The following is a 23,139-nucleotide window of genomic DNA, read 5'->3' as shown; positions in this document are numbered from 1 at the left end:
CCGAAAACACTCATCTCAGTGCATCCCTATCTCCATCTCAATCATAAGGAACTAACTCCCCATCGATCGGTATCTGCAGTATCCTGTATACATCCTCCAAGGTGACTGTCATCTCACCCATTGGCAAATGAAACATGCAAGTCTCTGAGTACCATCTCTTAGCCAGCGTAGTCAGCAACCCCATGTTCGCCTGAAACTTAGGCACATACAAAATATGTCGCAGTCCCATAGCCTGAACTACTGCTCTCTCATCAACTGTCAGCTCTCCTCGCAAACTCTGAGTCGAAGGGAATCTCTCCCGTGAGTCCAGCATAGGTAGGTCCTCCTGCAATCAAGCAAATCAACTGTGTCAGTCAAAGTGGCATTCCCTGTTCATCACAAAATGTTGCTTTTTATCCTAGTGCTTATGGTTCTCTATCCTAGTGACACTCCCTGTTCATCAAAAAGTGTTGCTTTCTATCCTAGTGGCACTCCCTGTTCATCACAAAGTCTTGATTTTTATCCTAGTGGCACTCCCTGTACATCACAAAGTGTTGTTGTTTATCCCAGTAGTACTCCCTGTTCATCACAAAGTACTACATGTTTTGCACTCCCTGTTTATCACAAAGTGTTGCTCTTTTTAGTACTCCCTTTTCATCACAAAGTACTATGTTTTGGCATTCCCTGTTCATCACAAAGTTCCTCGATCTATCCTATCTTAGGGCTTCTGCTTGAGTGTATCATCTTGAGTAGTTTCCTGATTGGCAACGTATGTTCTATCACAGAATTGTCAATCCTAGCCCTATCTTCTATTCTAGTCTTCCCTAGAGGACCTGCTTGAGTGTATCCTCTCAACAACTTATCCAGTCGACAATGTATGTTCATCACATAACTGTTGATTTGGCCTTGGAGACATAAACATGCTTACAAACTACATAAACGTGCCCATACAACATAGACACACCTGCACAACACAGATGCGCTCGCATCTGACATAGACGCTACTGCATTCATAGACGTGTCTGGCACAAACACAGACGTGCCTGGCACCAACGTAGACGCACCTTAACATTTTTTCCCCTCCACTTGACATACCTAAAGTGCATTTATTGCCCTACCTAACAGGCATTTATGACAACAATTAATGCACCAAGGTACAAGGAGGTTTTGTGGTACTCATCGGCTCTCCTGCATCTGCTGGCCTTTGATATCGGTGAATGCGATCGAATCTATGAACCAATGCCATCACTGCTGACTGCTGCTGCTCTATTCTCTCTTTGCACTCTGATCTCTTGGATGTGTGGATGACAATGAGGATTTTTTCCCCTCTTGGTCTATCTTATAGACTGCCCTAGCCCTAGCCCTAGCCCTAGCCCTAGTCTCTCGAGGCAGTCTTCTTTATCTCATGACTCTGTCACTTCATCTGATTAGTCCTTTCTATCCTTTCTTTCTTATCGAGAGATTGTCTGTGATCTTTTCAGACATTTTCATCCAATCACTCGAGGGGGCATATCAATACAATCTTGGGGTAACTTTGTATCAGTTCATCTTATCTTCTTTGGAACAACACGATAAGTTGCATTGTCTCAAAGAGGGGCAAAATGTAGACACCTAAAATTGTCCTATCTAATTAAATAAATATTTTATTTATTTAATTATCTTAGCCTAATTCTTCTATTAATTGAATAAATATTTATTTATTTAATTAATTCATTTATCCTCTTCTAGCCTTATTTCTCATTTAAATAAATACTTTTATTTATTTAAATTATCCTTTTTCCTAAAATTAAATAAATACTTTTATTTATTTAATTGATCCCACTTCTTCTATTAATTAAAAAAATCTTTATTTATTTAATTAATTCATTAGCCTTTTCTACCTATGACACATGTCATTCATCTCTTAATTCCTACACTACCCACCCTCTCATTATTTTCTTATTTTCTCTACCTACCCTCTAATCTTGGCCGACCTTTTATCTTTTACACCTCTTAATCTTATCCCTCCATTTCTTATAGTTTCTTCTATATAAGGAGATGCTTCCTTCATTATCTCTCCTAACTAATGAATCATTCAATTCTAACCATTCTAATCATTCAACTAATCAATCTATTCTCCTAACCATTCTAATCAGCTATTCATTATACTCCCCTGACTATTCTAGCATTTGAACTTTCATATGCGATCAAGCCTACTTGCAACCACATTTCCGTTCTTTGTTGAGCTCTTGTGCACACATAAAATCTGAGAGCAAATATATCAAGCAAGATCAATGGAGATAGGAAGAATGGAGATTCAAACCCTACTGGACATGTGATGGTATAATCTTTGTGATTTCATTTGATTTGCATTGTCTTAGGTAATCTTCATATGTTATGGTGGATCTTTGTTGTTGTTAGGCTAGGGTTTTGTGAGTCTTTCAATATTGTTGTTTACACTTTTCACCATAAACACTTACCGATAGATTTTAAAGAAGCTTAATTCGAACATTAAATCCCTCATGCCAGCTATGTATTACAACAACACATATTTGTTGGCCATTTGGTGGAATTGATTATGTGTTTCATTGATGTTTTGTCATTGTTGTCAACACTAGCTGTTTGGATGCTTTACCAACACCCTTTTGGTCCCAGTAGGTTGAGTGGTTTTTGGTTGGTTTGGATCCGACATGATCTAGTAGCCTCCGGTATGGTTTGGTTATGAAATTGGATTATTCATGTTACTCATGTTCATATTCAGTAAATTGGTTTTGGTCTGGTGATCAGATGCTATCCTGTTTGCTTGGAAGCTTGGCTTGTGGTTTCGACAAGGGTTTCACCTGTAGAGCTTTTGATGAAGATATTTGATGAATTGCATAAGTGGTGTTGGTGCAGCTTCTGGTGGAGATTCAAGATGCTGTTGATGATCACGTTAGAGACTTCATGGATGGAGATCATTGTTGTAACGTGTGGACCTATACTAGGTCCCGATTGATCTAGGTTATGGACCGACTTAATGAAACGTGTGGACTGAACCTCTCGATGTGTTTCCGGGATGTCTTATGTGTTGGATATTATTTGTTTGGTCTAAGGTCGACATATTTTGAAATTATGTAACTGGTTTATTGTCTAGTAGTTGACTTGATTGTTTATGATCGAGGGTTTGTATATATAGATGTAAGATCTCATTGTAGATCATATGGTAGAGATAAAGGGAATGGGATATGGGGATGTAATGTGCGAATAATGTAATATCATTTAGGTAGAGGATTTGGTCTATCATTGGAGATAGAATTGGGTTTATGTAAGAGGATTTAGCCCTCTGGTATTAAGCTTAACTGAAACTATACTCAAGCATAGGGGATTCTATCTTTGCAGTTCAAACAGTTCTCCAAATTGTAGTTTGGATTTCTATGTAGTCAATGAGGCTCCTTTTGTGATGAGCAGCGCGCTCTAGGCTATTGGCCTTCCAACAAGTGCAGGCCCCTCAATTGTAATTCACATACTTACTATAGAAGTATTATCTGACTGTGGTTAGGCTTCCCACCATGGTTTTTCCCTTTACCGGGTTTTCCATGTATAAATCTAGGTGTCATGTGGATGGTATTTATTTTTTGATTATTGTTTATGCTTAATTGGTTTAACTTCTATTTCGATATTAATGTTTTAGGTTCTAGTATTAAAAATTTTAATTGCTTAAGGTTCCAGTAATCTGTGACAACTAATTCACACCCCCCTCTCAATTGTCTTCCGATTATTTGAACTTTCTAACAATTGGTATTAGATCTTTGGTCCTCTGTGTAGAAATCTTAACCGCTTGAGGAAGATCCTATGGTGTCTAACAGTTCTAATTCATCCAGTTCATCTAGAGCTATCTTTCAGAGAGATATTCCTAGGCTTTATGGAACAAATTATACAGTATGGAAGATTTAGATGGAGACTTATCTGATATGTCTTGGAAAGGAGATTTGGGAGATCACACAGAAAGGTGTCACACTTTATAATCTAGCATCTGACAATCCTCCTTCGACAAAACTGGATAAGTAGCATGAGAATGATTGTAGAGCAAGAGAAGCCCTCTTGTGTGCACTTTCTGATTAACAAATAATGGGATTGACTGACAAATCATCTGGAAAGGCTATATGGAATAAGTTAGAGACTCTTAATGAAGGTGACTCTACAGTGAAGATTGCTAAAATTGATGGTTACCGGGTGAGATATGAATACCTGAAGATGGAAGAAGATGAAAGGATTACTACATTCATGGAAAGGGTAAATGAGATTATTATGGGAATTCAATGTTGTGGTGGAACTTTGAGAGAAGATGAAATTATTTCTAAAGTTCTAATAGCCCTACCACTGGCTTACAAAATGAAGGCTACTACTATTAATGAGTTGAGGACAATGGCTAATACATTTGTCAACATAGATACTTTGGTTGGGAAACTATCTACTTTTGAGCTTGAAGAATTTGGACCTTCTGAAGCTATGAAGACTGAACCTTCTTTTCATGCATCTGCATCAACAACTGGTAAGCAATATTGGAAAGCTTTGTATGCAAAAAAATTGGATGATATGAAGAGAGAAGATGAAGAATTTGAGCAACTTGAAGCCCTATTTTCTAGAAGAGTACCTAAAGGACCGGTAGGAAGTAAGTATGAAGGAAAAGAACCTTTTAAATGTTTTGCAGTAATAAGATTGGTCATTTTGCATCTAGATGTCCTGAAAGGAATTCAAGATTTGAAGAAAGAGTTATAAGATCTTTTACGCCTAACCCTAGATATCAAAACAAGTATAAGTAAAGGAAAAATAGAGACAAATCATGATATATAGCAAATGAGAAAGGCATTACTGATTCTGATGATGAACTGACATAAGACTCTGTTAGAGGTTCCAGAAATGGGAAGGAATGGGTGTTCTTGGCTATCAAGGAAGATGTTCAAACACTGAAAGAGAATGTACCTCAAGCAAAGGCACTTGCTGCTAAAATTGAAGACAAGGATGAATGGGTAATTGACAACGGTTGTTCACATCATATGACTGGAGATAAAGGGAAGTTTCTATCTTTGCAAGAATTTGATGGCAGTCTAGTTAGATTTGGAGATGACAAAGCATGTATGATGAAAGGAAAAGGAACTATATCACTAGATGGTAAGAACAATAATGACAATGTTTATTATGTTGAAGGTTTAAGGCATAATCTTTTGAGTGTAGGACATTTGGTGGATAAGAGATTTCAATTACAGTTCAAGGATGGAAAATGCAAAATCATTAACATATTTGGTTTGGAGATTGCAACCGGTGCACAGACAAAAGGTAATATATTTCATTTGAATTCCGGTGAGAAGACATGTTTGATTACACAAATTGATGAGAGTTGGCTATGACATAAAAGGCCGTGTCATGTGAATTTTGATTTCATTATGAAGATCAGTTCAACTAAGGCAGTTAGAGATAAACCTAAGATTTTGAAGCCCTATAATCCAATATGTAAAGAAAGTCAAATGGGGAAACATGTCAGAACCTCTTTTAGGAGTGTACAAGATAAATCTAATGATTTTCTTGATATTATCCATATTGATTTGTGTGGAACTGCTAGAGTTAAACGTTTTCAAGATGATAGATATTTCATGCTAATCATTGATGATTATTCTAGAATGATGTGGGTTACTTTTCTAAAGGAAAAACTTGAGGCATTTGAAAAGTTTAAAATCTTTAAGGCTAAAGTGGAAACTAAGACATGATTGAAGATTAAATGTTTGAGGTTAGATCGTGGTGGAGAATTCACATCCGGTGAGTTTAAGGTACATTCTCTTTCAGTGTCAGAAGCATGGTATAAGAAGACAATTTTCTGTTCCTCGGACACCTTAGCAGAATGAAGTTGTGGAAAGGAAGAACAAAAGTATCTTGAATGTTTCTAGAACAATGATGATGGAAGGTAGTATACCTCATACCTACTGGAGAGTAGTAGTGAGCACAACGATTTATACATTCAATAGAGTACATATCAAAGGATAAATCGGTAAGACACCTTATGAATTATGGTTTGGCAATACACCTACAGTTAAGTATTTTAGAATCTCTGGTAGTAAATGTTATATCAAGACAGATGATATCATTGGCAAATTTGATCCTAGATGTGATGAAGGCATATTTCTTGGTTATTCTAATGAAAGAAAGGCATATAGATGTTATAACAAGAGATTGCAAAGAATTGTGGAGAGTGCTAATGTCAAAGTGGATGAGCTGAATAGAGGTCAAATCAGAGTTTATGAGAAGAAACCGGTAGTGGAAATGATTATATCTGAACCGGTAGCACCTTTACTAGAACAAAGAGTTGAACCAGTTACTCCGAAAGTATCAAAAAATTCTACAATAACTAAATATCAGGGAAGAGGAGCAAAGAGTCAGAGGACTCCTAGGTATGTGAGATTGAATCAATAAGAAGATTAGATCATTGGGGATAAGAGCAATGGAGTGATGACAAGAAGAAGACTAGCAAATAATGAGGTATGTTTAATTTCACAAGTTGAACCAGTATTAGTAATTGAGGCATGTAAAGATGAATATTGGTTAAAAGCTATGGAAGAAGAATTAGATCACATTGAGAAAAATAACACATGGACCTTGGTTCCCCAACCTAAAAATGAAAAAGGTATTGGAACTAAATGGGTTTTTAGGAATAAATTGAATGAGGATGGTCAAGTTATAAGGAATAAGGCTAGATTGGTTTGTAAAGGATATTCTCAAAAGGAAGGAATTGATTATGGAGAGGCCTTTGCACCTGTAGCTAGGATTGAAGTTGCAAGATTATTTCTTGCCTATACTGCTCATAAAAACTACAAGGTTTATCAGATGGATGAACTAAATGTGCATTTTTGAATGGGCATCTTGATGAGGAAGTTTACATTGAGCAACCTGATGGTTTTTTCACTATCAGATGATACAAACATGGTTTGTAGGTTAAGGAAAGCTTTATATGGATTGAAATAAGCACCTAGAGCTTGGTATGCAAGGTTGGATAAATATCTTTTGAAGCTTCGTTTTACTAAGGATAATGCTGACAGTAATTTATATTATAAGATCATTGATGATAATATACTGATTACTGAAGTATTTATTGATGATATTATTTTGGAGGTGAAGATATGTTATGCATGGAATTTTCTAAGAATATGGAGAAAGAGTTTGAAATGTCTATGATTGGAGAGATAAAATTATTCTTAGGTTTGCAGATTACTCAGGCTGATAAAGGTATTTTCATCTGTCAAACTAAGTATGTCAAGGAATTGTTCAAGAAATTTGGTATGGGAGATTCTAAACCAGTAAGTACTCCTATGGTTACAAGTGATAAATTTACAAGAAAAGATGTTTCTACACTGGTAAATCCTACAAGATACAAATCTATGATTGGAGGTCTACTTTATTTAACATAGACTAGGTCTGACATAATGAATGTTGTTTGTATTGTTTCAATATTCTAGAGTGATCCTAGAGAGAATCATGAGAGTGCGGTGAAAATGATTTTTAGATACTTACAAGGTACATCAGAATATGGTTTGTGGTACCCTAAGGATGATGACTTTACTTTATGTGCATATACAGATGTTGATTGGGCTAGAGATGTTGATGACCGAAAAAGTACTTCTGGTGGAGTTTTCTTTCTTGGAAAGAAACTTGTTTCATGGATCAGCAAGAAACAATCATGTACTCTTTATTTACTCCTGAAGTTGAGTATGTTGCTGCCGCTTCTAACTGTACAAAGGTTTTATGGATGAAGCAAATGTTGAAGGATATAAAGGTGGATTGTAATGGACCGGTAGTTATTCACTGTGATAACTTTGCTGCTATTGACATATCAAAGAATCTAGTATTTCATTCTAAGACAAAGCACATATCTATCAACTACAACTTTTTGAAGGAAAAGGGGGAAGCAAATTAAGTTAGACTAGTTTATGTGAACACTAAAGAGCAAATTGCAGATATTTTCACTAAACCTTTGCCTAAAGAATCACTTGAATATTTCAGAGACAGATTGGGAGTTTTTGCTCCTCTGGTAGAGACTTGATTGATGCAGTTTGGCATCAATCCGGTATGCATTATTAGAGATACTACTCATTTCAACACTGATGTGGGGATGCTATTGCTTAGGGGGAGTAGTCAGCTTTGTGATTCAGTGGTTTATGTTTTTGCTTTGAAATTTTTGTCAGATTTCTAGCATTGATGTCAAAGGGGGAGAGATATTGATGTTAAAATGAAAAATTTAAGGAGTTGTATACATTAGGGGGAGAGATATATGTATATTTCAGAGCTTTACAGAGATACTATTCACAGGGGGAGTTTGGTCTTTATTTTAGAACTTCATTGCTATATCTTTGAGCGGCAGATTGTTGGCTATCTTCCATTGGGGGAGACTTGTTTGACATTTCTTGGTACTTAGATGTTTTTCACATCTAGTGTTGCCATCAATGGCAATGGGGGAGATTGTTGGCCATTTGGTGGAATTGATTATGTGGTGCATTGATGTTTTGTCATTGATGTCAACACTAGTTGTTTGGATGCTTTACCAACACCCTTCTGGTTTCGGTAGGTTGAGTGGTTTCTGGTTGGTTTGGATTCGGCAAGATCCGGTATGGTTTGGTTATGAAATTGGCTTATTCATGATACTCATGTTCATATTAAGTAAATTGGTTTTGGTTTAGTGATTGGATGCTATCCTATTTGCTTAGAAGCTTCGCTTGTGGTTTCAGCGAGGGTTTCACTGACAAAGATTTTGATGAAGATCTTTGATGAATTGCATAAGTGGTGTTGGTGCAGCTTTTGGTTGAGATTCAAGATGATATTGGTGATCATTTTCGAGACTTAGCAGATGAAGATCATTGATGTAGCATGTGGACCTATACTAGGTCCCAGTTGATCTAGGTTATGGACTGACTGTAGCGTCCTAAAATTGCGACACTTGCAATTTCGACTGCATTTGGGTCTTCACGATGGCGATGCAACATGAAACCTGAATGGAGACCCCGAAACTTGTTCATGACATCAAAAACTGCATTTCTCAGCACCCTGGCCTGATCCTCCTTGCACCCTACTGTCCCTGGAGGTGGGACCATGGCGCCTAGCGCCCTGGTCCTTCAGGACTAGGGCGCCCAGTGCCCTGGTCCCCCAGGACCATGGCGCCTAGCGCCCTGGTCCCTAGCCCTATTTTGGGCCCGGCCCTATTTTGGGCCCGGTCTCTTTTGGGCATCGGGTCTTTAAGTTTGCAAATTGGAAAATAACATTTCCTGGTCGGCCTAAGGTTGGGAAAATCAGTCTTTTAACCCTAATTGGCAAGTATATAAACTACATTTCCTCTCCCATTTTGGTAAGATGGAAAAAAGGCAGAAATGATATTCAAGCATTCAAACATTCAAGCATTCAAGCATTCCTTCAAGCAATTGATCATTCTAAGTCTCCATTCAAGGCTAAGTGTTGCATTCAAGACAAGGATTCAACCATTGAAGAGGAGATCACATACAACATACAACATACTACATACATTACACCTTCGCATGTAAGAATACAAACATTCTTACAACAAGGTATCAGTACTTGTTTACATTACAAACATTTACATTTACAGCATTCTCATTTCTTGGTTAATTCCAAAACCGGGGTTTGACCTAAAGGCAAACCCCTCATCCCTAACCCCCCAATCGTCCTCTCTTTTCTGTGTGTAGGTTGCAGGTACGCGGCTGTAATTGAAGATCTGGAATCCTTGTGCAGAGACGAACAGATCCACCTTCGTTTCGTGGATTTTTCGGAGGGCCGTGTGCACACCGGGCGCCATCGTCACGTCAACTTTCGCTCAAATTTGCATAACATAACCGTCTCAACATTTTACTGCTAATTCCAGGTCCGCAGCTTCATATCATATTCCTATCTCTATTTATAAGTGAATCTTTCCTACTTTACATGCATCCCTAGTTCAATCATTCTTTCCACATTTCTTTACAAAAGAGGGTATCCTTGATGTCTTAACCCTTGAAACTCATTCAAAATCCAATCTTGCATTGTGTGGGATTGGATCTTGTGGGTTTCAACCCCTCTTTTGAATGTAAAGTCCTTCCTAAGTGAAAACCATCAACCCTAGTGACTCTCCCTTCTCTCTCCTTGGAGTTGGGGAGGGGAGAACGACTAGGGTTCGATTTTTCCGCTTTAAATTTTGGTGAACCCGACGTGAACATCCTCATTCTGATTATTCATGGTTAGATCTGAAAATTTTGCTTCCTTAATTACATTTCCATGTTTGATCTTTTGCAAATTTTAGAGGTTAATTGTATAAAAACCTTAAAATTTTCTTTTTAAGTAATTAAACTTGTGAAATGTTTAATTGTTAATGCTTGTTTCAGATCTACCCTTCTATTGCAAATTGTCAATTCATATTTGTGCTTTAATTCTAAAAATTAAGTGGTTAAATGTCAAAACCCTAATTTTTAAGACCTTCTTGATTCAACCTTTGACTGATAATTTCACTAATCAAAACACCTCCAAATCGGCTGTAACTTTGGATTCCGCAACAAAATCACAATATATTTCATCCTTGAAAATTTGGAAAAAAGTTGCGAGGACCGTATGCACCCTGAGCGCCATCGTCCCCGACATTTTTTCCAAAATTTCGGGAGCTAGATCTTACTGTATTTTTCTGCTAAAATCCAGAATTTTGGCCGATTTTATCAATTTTAACACTTTCAAAATTAAAGTCACAGTTGGTCTAGTGATTGCTTGGATTGAGGCTTCTAATCATTCAAAAATTGTTGAAATTGAAATTCATATCAAAATTGTGTTTCTTACAGTCTTAAATCTGAAAAGTGTGTTGGCATTCATTCGAAATTTCAGTGCTTTATTCAAATTTTTGCAGTTTGTGACTTTTGAAATTAAGTGTTTAATTGCAACAACCTTGATTTCCACTTTCAAATTCGAATTTTGCACGAAATCGAGTCAACTTTTAAATTTCAAAACTTGCATTGCTTTCAGTATTCCCTCTAAAATCATAAAATTCAAAATTTCAGTTTCCCTCTCTTTTTCAAAATTCAAATTTTACATTTTTCAACAATCTTGGTAGGGTTCAATTTTGAGATTGCAACTTTAATTTGGCCTATCTACAGATCGTAAAATCACTCAATTTTTTCAGATTAGCTTTAAAATCATCATAACTTTCATCCCTGAAAATTTCGAAAAAAGTTGCGAGGACCGTGTGCACTCCGTTCGCCATGGTCCCGGACATTTTTTCCGAAATTTTGGGAGATTGTCCTGATTGCATTTAATAGCTTAAATCTAGGAGATTGGCTAGTTTTATTGAAATTTGCTACCTCTAAAATTCAAAATCTTCTCTCTCTCTTTAGTGCATGAGTTTTACAACAATAAGCCCTACTTACACTATTCCCGTTAGACGAAGCCTTAGAATTAAGTCTTTCCAAGGTTTAATTACCGAGGAGATGGAACCTAATTTGAATGGCCTTTTTAACGAGGACATGGGTAATTCCTCTAATCCTCTTAATGATGAAGAAGCTCTCCATGAGGTTTCTGTTGAACAACTTTCAAAATTGGATAACCAATTTGATGATTTTCGACAATGGATGTCTCAAGAATACCCTGATAGTCAAGCTCTTTCCTTAATTGAGGGTCTAAAATGTATGGTTCAAAGTGATAAGAATGGAATTGATATTTTGCGTGGTATTGCACACATTGTGGATTCGAATGTGATGCCTATGAAGAGTTGTGCCGAAACTTTAGGTTATACACAACCTCCTACTCAAGTCAATCATTCTATTCCTTTGACAACTCCTATTGCTAGTATACCTACTTTTACATCAAACATAATGACTACTTCAACACAAGACATTCCTCCTATGATCACCAGTCATGGGGGCAATCCCTCTTCTTCAATCAACCCTCTTCCTTCATTCAATCCAACTTCTTCATTCATTCCTTCAATGAGTGTTCCTATTATACCTCCACAAATGTACATGACGCAAGGGGGCAATTCGTTTAATCATTCCATTCCTCCTTGTAGTGTTCCTCCTGTCCAATCATCTCCTATGACTAACTATCATAGTGTCCCACCACCTTACTCTCTACCTTCTTTCAATAACATAACACCTCCATCACAATCTAACACGTCTAATATGAACTCTTCGATTGAAGCGACCATTAACAATCTTGCACAAACTGTCTCTTCTTTACAGCAACAAATTGCTTCTATGAATCAATCTAAGTTTAGTGTGCCCACATTTGATGTTGCGAGCCCACTTTCTCTTGACATTGTTCGAGCTATCCCCCCTAAACATGTTGAAATTCCACATTTGGAGCTTTATAATGGTAAGGGTGACCCTCTAACACATGTTAAGACCTTTCAAACAATATGTACCGATTTTGCTTATGACCAAAGGTTGCTTGCAAAACTGTTCACTAGAACATTAAGAGATAAAGCCCTACAATGGTATTGCTCATTGCCTTCTTATTCTATTACTTCTTTCGAACAACTTGCAAATGCTTTTATTCAACAATTTCAAAACAATATAAGTCCTAAAGTTACTTTGATTGATTTAATGCATTGTAAACAAGGTGTTAAAGAAAAAGTGACTGATTTCATTGGTAGATATAAGCATTTGTATGCTCAAATTTCCTTTCCAATGCCTGACAATGATATTCAAAGAATCTTTATTTCTAATTTGCAAAAAGATATTAGAGAAAAACTCCTGTTTTCTGAGTTTACTTCTTTCCAACAGTTGTGCGCAACTCTTCACAATTATCAACTGACTATGAGCCAAATGGAACAAGCAAATCCTATGGCTCTGAGTGATAAGGGTGATAGTAGTCAACAACCATTTGGGAAGTTTAAACTGAACAAAGAGTCCATTAAATTCAATGAAAACATCATCAACAACAATGTGAATGCGGCATCAGGTGTGCCTCCTATTTCTAAGTTTTTCAAGAAAGAAAGAAAATTTACTCCTTTGAATGAATCATTGCATAGTATTATGAATAAGTTATTAGAACAAAATGTGCTTACTCTTCCTCCTATAAGGCAAATAGATCCTGCAAAGATTAATTCACCCTATTTTGATAACAAATCTTTTTGTCAATTTCATCGTCATCCTGGGCATGATACTGAAAAATGTTTTGCTTTAAAGGGTAAAATTCAAGATTTGATTGATAATAATACTATCTCTGTTTCTGGTGTGAATGATAAAGGCAACACATCTGTAGCTCCTCCTAACCAAAATCTTAAGATTTTCACTGATCCATTGCCTTCTCATACCTCTAATGCGATTGATACTACTGATTCCTCTGTCTCACCTGATGATCTCGTGTCTATGACTCCGAATGTGATTAACTTTGTGGAGCAACAGAAAATCCCTAAAGAACCTTCCATCACATTTGATTCCAGTGAAACTATCAGGGCACCTGATGGTCCTTTATATATAGCTGCAAAAGTCAAGAACACACCTTGCCGTGGAGTGCTTATTGATCCTTCTTGTATGGTTAATATCATTACTGAAGAATTTATTTTTACTTTGCAATTGAATCAAGTGATCTATGATGAAACAAATGTGGTTGTGAAACTATTTGATGCATTTTCTTCTCCTGCAGTTGGCTCTATTACATTACCTATTGAGGTCCATAACAAATCCCTTGCTGTGGACTTTGCTATTATTCCATCATCCGAACAATTTCGTGTGAAGCTAGGCTATCCTTGGCTATCTTCCATGAAAGCTATTGCTTCTCCTATTCACAAGTGTTTGAAATTTCCCCATAATGGTGAAGTTGTTACTGTCAATCATAGTCTCTTTAAACCAGCTGAAAGAACTTCTAGCATTCCTATTGATTACTTTTGGCCTAAACAATTCCAATCTCTTCCTTCGTGAAGTGATCATCTTTTCAAATCTTATCAAAAGTGGAAAAAAGATATGATCCTATCTCTAAGTGAACCTAGAACACCCAAACTTGACATTCCTATCATTCTTGAGAAGGAAGTTCTTCCTTTGAAAGATAAAACTAATGTCTTTCCTCAAGAAGATTCCCAACCCATCCCTATGGATGTGACTATGCCTATATCTAATAAACTTCCTAAAAGTAGACCTATACCTCCTCGTCATGATGGACTTGGTCTCCTTCCTAAACCAAATATTCCTCCCTTATATGGAGCAGTTCCTCCTCCTTTCTCTTATGGAGAGAAGAGAGCTTCCTCTTCTCCTATTATTCAACCTAAGAGACCACAACCTAAACACCCAAGTGATAAGGATGAGAACATTCCTCCTCCTCACTCTCCTCAACTTCCTACTAAGACTAGACGAAATCATTCTGCACGTGAACACCGACGAAAGCGTCGTCTTAGAGCTCAGGTAGCTGCTTCTCAAACTTTGCAATCCCCAAAAACACCTTCAGCCAATATTATTCCATTTTCTCCTCAGCCGACGATTGAGCCGAAATCTCCTAAACATAAGATGCATGATGGTCTTGATCTTGTGCGAGTTAAAGATCCTATTTTTATAAATCTTGATGATGATATAGATGAAAATGTTATTCATGATGAAAATGTTACTCCTGTTCATTCTGATAGTGAAAATGAATATGTTGATGTTGATAACCATTTATCTAACGCATTTTCTAAAGCACTTATCCTAGCTCCTAGACAAGAACACCCCGGCTTGGGATATGAACATAGCCCTTGTTTGGATCTTGTGATAGCTCCATCTGCTGTGTTGGATGTTCCTCCTCTAGCGTGTTTCCTACCTTCCCGAAATACTGATCAGCAAGATCGAGGGGTAGATGACGTGCTAGACTAGTGTCATTAGCATAGCAGACTCTCTCCTCCTCTCTTTTGTTACTTCTTCTATGTGTTATTCTCATTCTTCTATTTTTTGTCCTTAGTGTTGTCTACTTGAGGACGATGCAAAACATTGAGATCTCTTTTGGTCTCTCTCATGTTGACTCAAAAGACACATGTGTTCCCTTCTTCTAGGTGACCTTCCTTGATTGGGGAATGAAGAACAATTATGAATACATACATATGATATACATGAATTATCATACAGCATATTGACCCCAAGGAAAGCGAAGTCACCTTATGCTTTGTGTTTTGTGTCTATTATCCTTGGGCTTATCTCACACTTGGGGGCTAAATCCTTGTGATAACGTGCTCCTTTTCCTTCTCATTCTTATATGTATCACTACCTTAAAGAAATCACCCCCGGTGAGGCGTGTGCGATCGCTTTAACGTAGGGGGGCATACATCCCATTCATATCTTTTCAAGATACTTGAAAATTTCTTGACAAATTTAGCTTTGCCTTGAAAATTTTTGATATCTTTCTTGCATGACTCATAGTGAGGGAACCTTACTACTGACAGTCATGGTTCTCCCTCGTGATCTTCCCTTTTACCTTGTCAATCAAAGTTGTAAGATCCTTAGTCCACTGGGGGCTTGGTGTATCTTGCCTCCTTGACGTGGTGAAAGTTTTTCAATGTTGTTTCCTTGTACTTTACCAGAAGTATTGGCGTACGCTTATACTCCCGCTAAAGTGGGGGCTAAATGTAGCGTCCTAAAATTGCGACACTTGCAATTTCGACTGCATTTGGGTCTTCACGATGGCGATGCAACATGGAACCTGAATGGAGACCCCGAAACTTGTTCATGACATCAAAAACTGCATTTCTCAGCACCCTGGCCTGATCCTCCTTGCACCCTGCTGTCCCTGGAGGTGGGACCATGGCGCCCAGCGCCCTAGTCCCTGGCCCTATTTTGGGCCCGGTCTCTTTTGGGCATCGGGTCTTTAAGTTTGCAAATTGGAAAATAACATTTCCTGGTCGGCCTAAGGTCGGGAAAATCAGTCTTTTAACCCTAATTGGCAAGTATATAAACTACATTTCCTCTCCCATTTTGGTAAGATGGAAAAAAGGCGGAAACGATATTCAAGCATTCAAACATTCAAGCATTCCTTCAAGCAATTGATCATTCTAAGTCTCCATTCAAGGCTAAGTGTTGCATTCAAGACAAGGATTCAACCATTGAAGAGGAGATCACATACAACATACAACATACTACATACATTAGACCTTCGCATGTAAGAATACAAACATTCTTACAACAAGGTATCAGTACTTGTTTACATTACAAACATTTACATTTACAGCATTCTCATTTCTTGGTTAATTCCAAAACTGAGGTTTGACCTAAAGGCAAACCCCTCATCCCTAACCCCCCAATCGTCCTCTCTTTTCTGTGTGTAGGTTGTAGGTACGCGGCTGTAATTGAAGATCTGGAATCCTTGTGCAGAGACAAACAGATCCACCTTCGTTTCGTAGATTTTTCGGAGGACCGTGTGCACGTCGGGCGCCATCGTCCCGTCAACTTTCGCTCAAATTTGCAGAACAGCACCGTCTCGACATTTTACTGCTAATTCCAGGTCCGCAGCTTCATATCATATTCCTATCTCTGTTTATAAGTGAATCTTTCCTACTTTGCATGCATCCCTAGTTCAATCATTCTTTCCACATTTCTTTACAAAAGAGGGTATCCTTGATGTCTTAACCCTTGAAACTCATTCAAAATCCAATCTTGCATTGCATGGGATTGGATCTTGTGGGTTTCAACCCCTCTTTTGAATGTAAAGTCCTTCCTAAGTGAAAACCATCAACCCTAGTGACTCTCCCTTCTCTCTCCTTGGAGTTGGGGAGGGGAGAACGACTAGGGTTCGATTTTTCCGCTTTACACTGACTTAATGAAACGTGTGGATGGAACCTCTCGATGTGTTTTCGGGATGTCTTATGTGATGGATATTATTTGTTTGGTCTAAGGCCGACATGTTTTGTAATTATGTAATTGGTTTCTTTTTTGGTGCCTGACCTGATTGTTTATGGTTGACAGTTTGTATATTTCGATGTAAGATCTCATTGTAGATCATATGGTAGAGATCAAGGGAATGAGATATGAGGATGCAATGTGCGAATAATGTAATATCATTCAGGTAGAGGATTTGGTCAATCATTAGAGATCGAATTGGGTTTATGTAAGAGGATTTAGTCCTTTGGTATTGAGATTAACTGAAACTGTACTCAGGCATAGGAGATACTATCTTTGTAGTTCAAACACTTCTCCAAATTGTAGTCTGTATTTCTATGTAGTCAGTGATGCTCATTTTGTGATGAGCAGTGCGCTCTAGGTTGTTGGCCTTCCTGCAATTGCAAACCCCTCAATTGTAATTCACATACTTACTCCAAAAGTATTGTCTGACTGTGGGTAGGCTTCCCACTGTGGTTTTTCCCTTTATCGGGTTTTGCACGTATAAATCTGGGTGTCATGGGGATGGTATTTATTGTGTGATGATTGTTTATGCTTAATTGGTTTAACTGCTATTCTGGTATTAATGTTTTGGGTTCTAGTATTTAAGTTTTAATTGCTTAAGGTTCTAGTAATCTGTGACAACTGGTTCACCCCCCCTCTCAGTTCTCTTCCGGTTATTTGAACTGTCTAACAATCTCAACTATATAGTGTTTTCTCAAGTCCCCTCCTACATAGGTGCAATTCAATCTTCTATAGTCTCTTCTCTAGATTTGTGCATAGATCTTTGCTTGTAGACCCCTTTAATGGCCACACTCTAGACTATCTCACATGGGTTTTTAATGCATTCTACAAGAAGAAAACAATTGTTTTATTCTTCGTTGGAATCACCATAATAACTATCTTATCATTTCCTATTCCCTCTTATCACATAAAGACGTAACCTTTTTCCATATCTATTTCATCCCTATTTGAATATCCTTTAGCTCTACATTTATTAATGGTTTAGTTATTTTCTTTGTCTATCAAGAATTCTAATGAGTTGCATGACTATCACTAGATAGCTTGATTAGTGAAACACCTAATACAAACAACCACCACTCAAAATAAAGTAATCAGCCACAACCCATAAAAGTTTAATTGTTATGGAAAGAGTTAAAGAAAATAGCTATCCAAAGATAATGACTAAAGATCACATGTCCCCTAAATGGAAAAGTAAAATGAATGGTCCTATTAATAAGAGGAAGGACCACCAAAAGATCAAGATCACTAATCAAACATTCCTTTATCCTAAATATTCAACTTTAATGCATGTCAAGTGTCAACGGTTATTAATAGGAAAAACAAGTAGCCAAAACATCACATGACCCATCATTGAAAGTCTAGAGACACAAAATAGTTGAGTTGGACAAAAGACAATGCAATCTCTTTTGGAGTCCACAGCATAAAAAATAATCATTGGTACTTGTCATTTCTTCATTGCTACTAAAATCATCGTCGATGTTACGAAAGTCACAATTGATTTTTAAGTCATTCTTAATGCTACTAACGTCATCCTCGATGTTGTTGATGTCATAATTGTCATCAAAGTTATTTGTTGTTGAAGTAACATAGGTTAACACTTCTAAAAATGTAAATATGTTTTCTTTTGTTGTTAAAGTCAATTGGAATATTTTTAGGCCTCATAACTTATTTGAAAATACCATTGATTCCTCAAAAACTACTCAACCAAAATCTCCTTAGCTACTTTTTTGTTTTTCAGTGATGTCGAATTGCCCATAGACTAATGCCGAGTATAAAGATTTTAAGACATTCAATTAATAGATCCATTGCAAACATCTTAGTCATTTCCCCACTCCAAAATCTAATTATATATTCTAATTTTATTTATTTAAATTTTATATTAATCAAATCCATTAATTTAAATTAACAAGTTTATTTAATTAACCTAAATTATTTATATAAAATGATTTATTCCCCAAATCCATTTTTAAAAAACATTACTTGACACTGTTGTTTTAGCTCTTAGTTTTCCCCTTCTTAGATCAATAGGAAGATATGACATTAAAAAAAAAGTTTAAAAATAAATTAAACATGATCATCTTGATCCCATACACTATTTAATCTTATAAACACTATTAAAATCTTTCATTTTATTTCACTATATCTTTCACCTTTCCCTTGTGATATGAGCAAGATCGTACTAATGGAGCAAAAAAATCCAATTGTAATGCCCAAAGACTGCCTTGGGCAATAAATATATTTTGGATATGTACTGACACAAGAACTAGATATATCATACCAAGTCAACCGCTGATTTAATATTTTTTAAGAGATCCTTAAAATCTTACACTGTCAACAATTCATAAGCTGGACAATTCAAAATTACAGAAAAAATATTTTTAAAGTTTTGTTTGACCTGAATAAAATGCTTGGATAATCGATCCCAAAACTTGGAGTTTTCCACGAGGCAACTTTAGAACGTATTCAATGCAAAGATCACAAAGCAAGTGTGAAGCATTCAATTAAGTGGTTTGAAGTTCGATATAAAGTTGCAAATGGGTGATTGCGATATATTTAATGAAAAACTCGACACAAATGATCAACTTAGAATGACGTAAGTACATCAAACGATTAAGGTGGCAATTCAACTTAAAAAATTTGAAAGGCATCATGATTTGATCGAATGACATTAAATAGAAGTGCCCATCAATTTTGAAGAAACAATATCTGTCATTTAATTTATGCGATTTGACATTGAATTTTGTGGGCACGCCAAGAAACTATGAATAAACACGTTGTCGGAAGGCCCATATGATCACTTGGGTCCTGTGTTCTTCTTTGTGAGACTGTCAATCTCACACAGGAGACATTGTTGAAGCTTTTGAAGTTAGCTTTTCTCTGGCATTTGAGTGATACCAAGGAAACAAAAGTTCGGTGAGAAATCATTGACCTGTAACATACATGTTCTTTCTAACTTTTCTCTGGCATTTGAGTGTATAGTCTACAGTTGAAATCCAGTCTAGTTTTGTAGATTTTAGAGCTGCTCGATCGTTATGTTTATATTGTCCATTTTGGCTTTGAGTTATCTGTTCTTAAAAAGCTCTTAATTTGGGCAGTTGATTGCATTCTCCTTGGGATTAAGTCTTTTTTCAATGATTTGGGTGTACTCAATGGGTTTTCAAAGTGCATCTTTCTTAACAGCCCACCTTAACACCGTCCCATGAAAATTCTACATTGTTATTGTTGCAACATTTGAGCATATATTTGCATATATGTTTCCTGCTCTAAATTCTGAAATTTGTACAACAACATTTGAACATATATTTGCGTATATGTTTCCTGCTCTAAATTCTGAAATTTGTACAACAACATTTGGATATATAGATTTGCATATATATTTCCTGCTCTGAATTCTATACTAGAGAAGATATATTCCAAGATGTCCCTGCAACTTCTTTTCTTCTTGGCCTTATATATTTGAGCATATATTATTTCAAACTTGCTAGTCTTAATTGATGAATATGTCTTGTCTATAGCAATTGGCTTAGTAGATATTCATATACTATTCAATTTCCTTCAGTGGATTGGTTGAAGTCCTGCTTCATTGCACATTGTCTTCAACAGTAGATTCTGTAAGTTTTATTGGAACACATTCTGGTTTAGTAGCAAAGTGGTGCACCCATTGTTGAGATTGGGTGGACAACCTTTATGCAACTTCTAGTATCAGCTCACAAAATTTAAAGATTATGCGGTCACGTTATTGAATCAACTTGTGATTTTAAGGATGCTAAGCTTATCCTGTTTAATTTGTTTGGTGGATTTGACGAATTGTTCGAACGCCGTTCCAAATTCTTGAGCCGCTTCAAGTTTTGAGTCCAGGAAAGAATCAACAAAATGGTAATAGATCTTCTGTTTAGAAACCCCATTACGGCCTTCACTAATGTTTCATGGATTTAGTGATTACCTGTTTGGAAATGTGGGTGGATAGATTTATGATCATTATCAAATTACCAAATTCCTTGGTCTGCTGTGTATGCTTTGCTGCTTGTCAACAATGTCTAGATATATTTCTCATATGATGTGCATATTACTTATTGCCACAAGAAATTTTACAGGCTACTTATGAGGACGCTCTTCTTGGTGATGTTCAAATTTATCCAGAGAAAGGTACTGTAGCATTCTCAGCTGGTCTCTGCATGGATGGGCTTTTACAATGACAAATTTTGCAAAAATGTATGCTAAGAAGTTTGGGGTCGATGAACTGAAGATGATGGAGAGGCTGTGGGGTGAGAATTACTTTGACACAGCCACAAGAAGATGAACTAGCACAAATACCGGCTCACGAACCTGCAAGAGAGGCTTCGTTCAGTTTATACATGAGCCAATAAGGCAGATTATTGATGGGTGTATGAACAATGTGAAGGATAAGCTATGGTCCATGTTGCAAAAGCTTGGGATTGCAATGAAGAATGAACAGGGATTTGGTTGGGAAGGACCTTATAAAGCGTGTTATGCAAAGCTGGCTCCCTGCAAGTAATTCCCTTCTTGAAATGATGATTTTCCATTTGCCATCCCCTTATATGGCCCAGAGATACCGTGTGGGAAATTTGTATGAAGGCCCTCTAGATGATGTCTATGCCAAGGCAATCAGGGACTGTGACCCTGATGGACCCTTGATGTTGTATGTTTCCAAGATGATTCCAGCCTCTGACAAAGGGAGGCTCTTTGCCTTTGGCCGGGTCTTTTCAGGGACAGTAGCAAAGGGTATGAAGGTTAGGATCATGGGTCCCAACTATGTGCCTGGAGAGAAGAAGGATCTATATGTAAAGAGTGTTCAAAGGACTGTCATATGGATGGGAAAGAAGCAGGAGACAGTAGATGATGTGCCATGTGGAAACACTGTGGCCATGGTAGGGTTGGACCAGTGTATAACTAAGAATGCTACTCTGACAAATGAGAAAGAGATGGATGCCCACCCTATCAAAGCAATGAAGTTCTCTGTTTCTCCTGTTTATCGTGTTGCAGTGCAGTGTAAGATACCTTCTGATCTTCCAAAGCTTGTTGAAGGCTTGAAACGCCTGGCCAAGTCAGAACCTATGGTTGTATGCACCATTGAAGAATCATGGGAGCACATCATTGCAGGGGTAGGGGAGCTCCACGTTGAGATATGCCTCAAGGACTTGCAGGAGGATTTTATGGGGGGAGCTGAAATAGTTGTGTCTAATCCCATTGTTTCCTTCCGAGAAACCGTTCTAGAGAAATCACACCATGTTGTGATGAGCAAGTCTCCCAATAAGCACAACAGGCTTTACTTTGAAGCAAGGCCTATGGAAGAAGGTCTTGCAGAGGCAATTGATGAGGGCCGAATTGGTCCAAGGGATGATCCTAAAGTCAGGGGGAAAGTGCTCAGTGAAGAATTTGGATGGGATAAGGATCTAGCAAAGAAGATCTGGTGCTTTGGGCCCGAGACAATTGGACCAAACATGGTAGTTGATATGTGCAAGGGAGTTCAGTACTTGAATGAAATCAAGGACTCTGTTGTTGCTGCGTTCCAATGGGCATCCAAAGACGGGGCCCTTGCAGAGGAGAACGTGAGGGGTATTTGCTTTGAAATTTGTGACGTGGTTTTACATGCTGATGCCATCCACAGAGGAGGTGGTCAGCATATCCCAACTGCAAGAAGGGTCATGTATGCTGCTCAGCTTACTGCTAAGCCCAGGCTTCTTGAACCGGTTTACCTGGTCGAAATTCAGGCTCCTGAGCAAGCTCTAGGCGGCATTTATAATGTTTGAACCAGAAAAGAGGCCATGTATTTGAGGAGCTCCAGAGACCTGGCACTCCACTATATAACATTAAGGCCTATTTGCCAGTCATTGAATCTTTTAAGTTTGCAGATACCCTTAGACTTGCCACAGGTGGCCAGGCTTTTCCTCAGAGTATATTTCACCACTGGGATATGATGAGTACTGATCCCATGGATCCTTCTTCACAGGCAGGAAGACTTGTCATTGATATCCGCAAGAGGAAGGGGTTCAAGGATCAGATCACTCCCCTCTCTGATTATGAGGATAGGCTCTAAAGGTATGTGCAATTGACTTTGTTACATCACCATGCACCATCAAACTATTTTTCAAATCTTAACAACCAAGAGCAACAAGGTCATATCATATGGGCTTTTGCTGGATTTGGCTCAGAGGCTTCCTGTTCTAGTGCAATCAGAATTTGTTATGGTACTTTTGATCCATGCTTTCTATACAAGTTCTGATCTACCACATTATAGGGTGGTAACCTACTACATTGTCTCTGGTGGCAAGGGAGGTGGCATGGACTAATGTTATTCAACTAATGGGGCAGT

At 37.5% G+C, this 23,139-nt stretch overlaps 1 pseudogene; it reads left to right on the top strand.

Moving 5' to 3' along the window:
* Window positions 1-22,878, top strand: part of LOC131855877 (elongation factor 2-like) — a 138,800-nt pseudogene extending 115,922 nt beyond the window's left edge.
* Window positions 22,879-23,139: the final 261 nt, after the last annotated feature.

This window comes from Cryptomeria japonica, chromosome 11 (assembly GCF_030272615.1).
Source record: "Cryptomeria japonica chromosome 11, Sugi_1.0, whole genome shotgun sequence".
NCBI lineage: Eukaryota > Viridiplantae > Streptophyta > Pinopsida > Cupressales > Cupressaceae > Cryptomeria > Cryptomeria japonica.
This window is presented reverse-complemented; position numbering and strand designations above follow the sequence as displayed.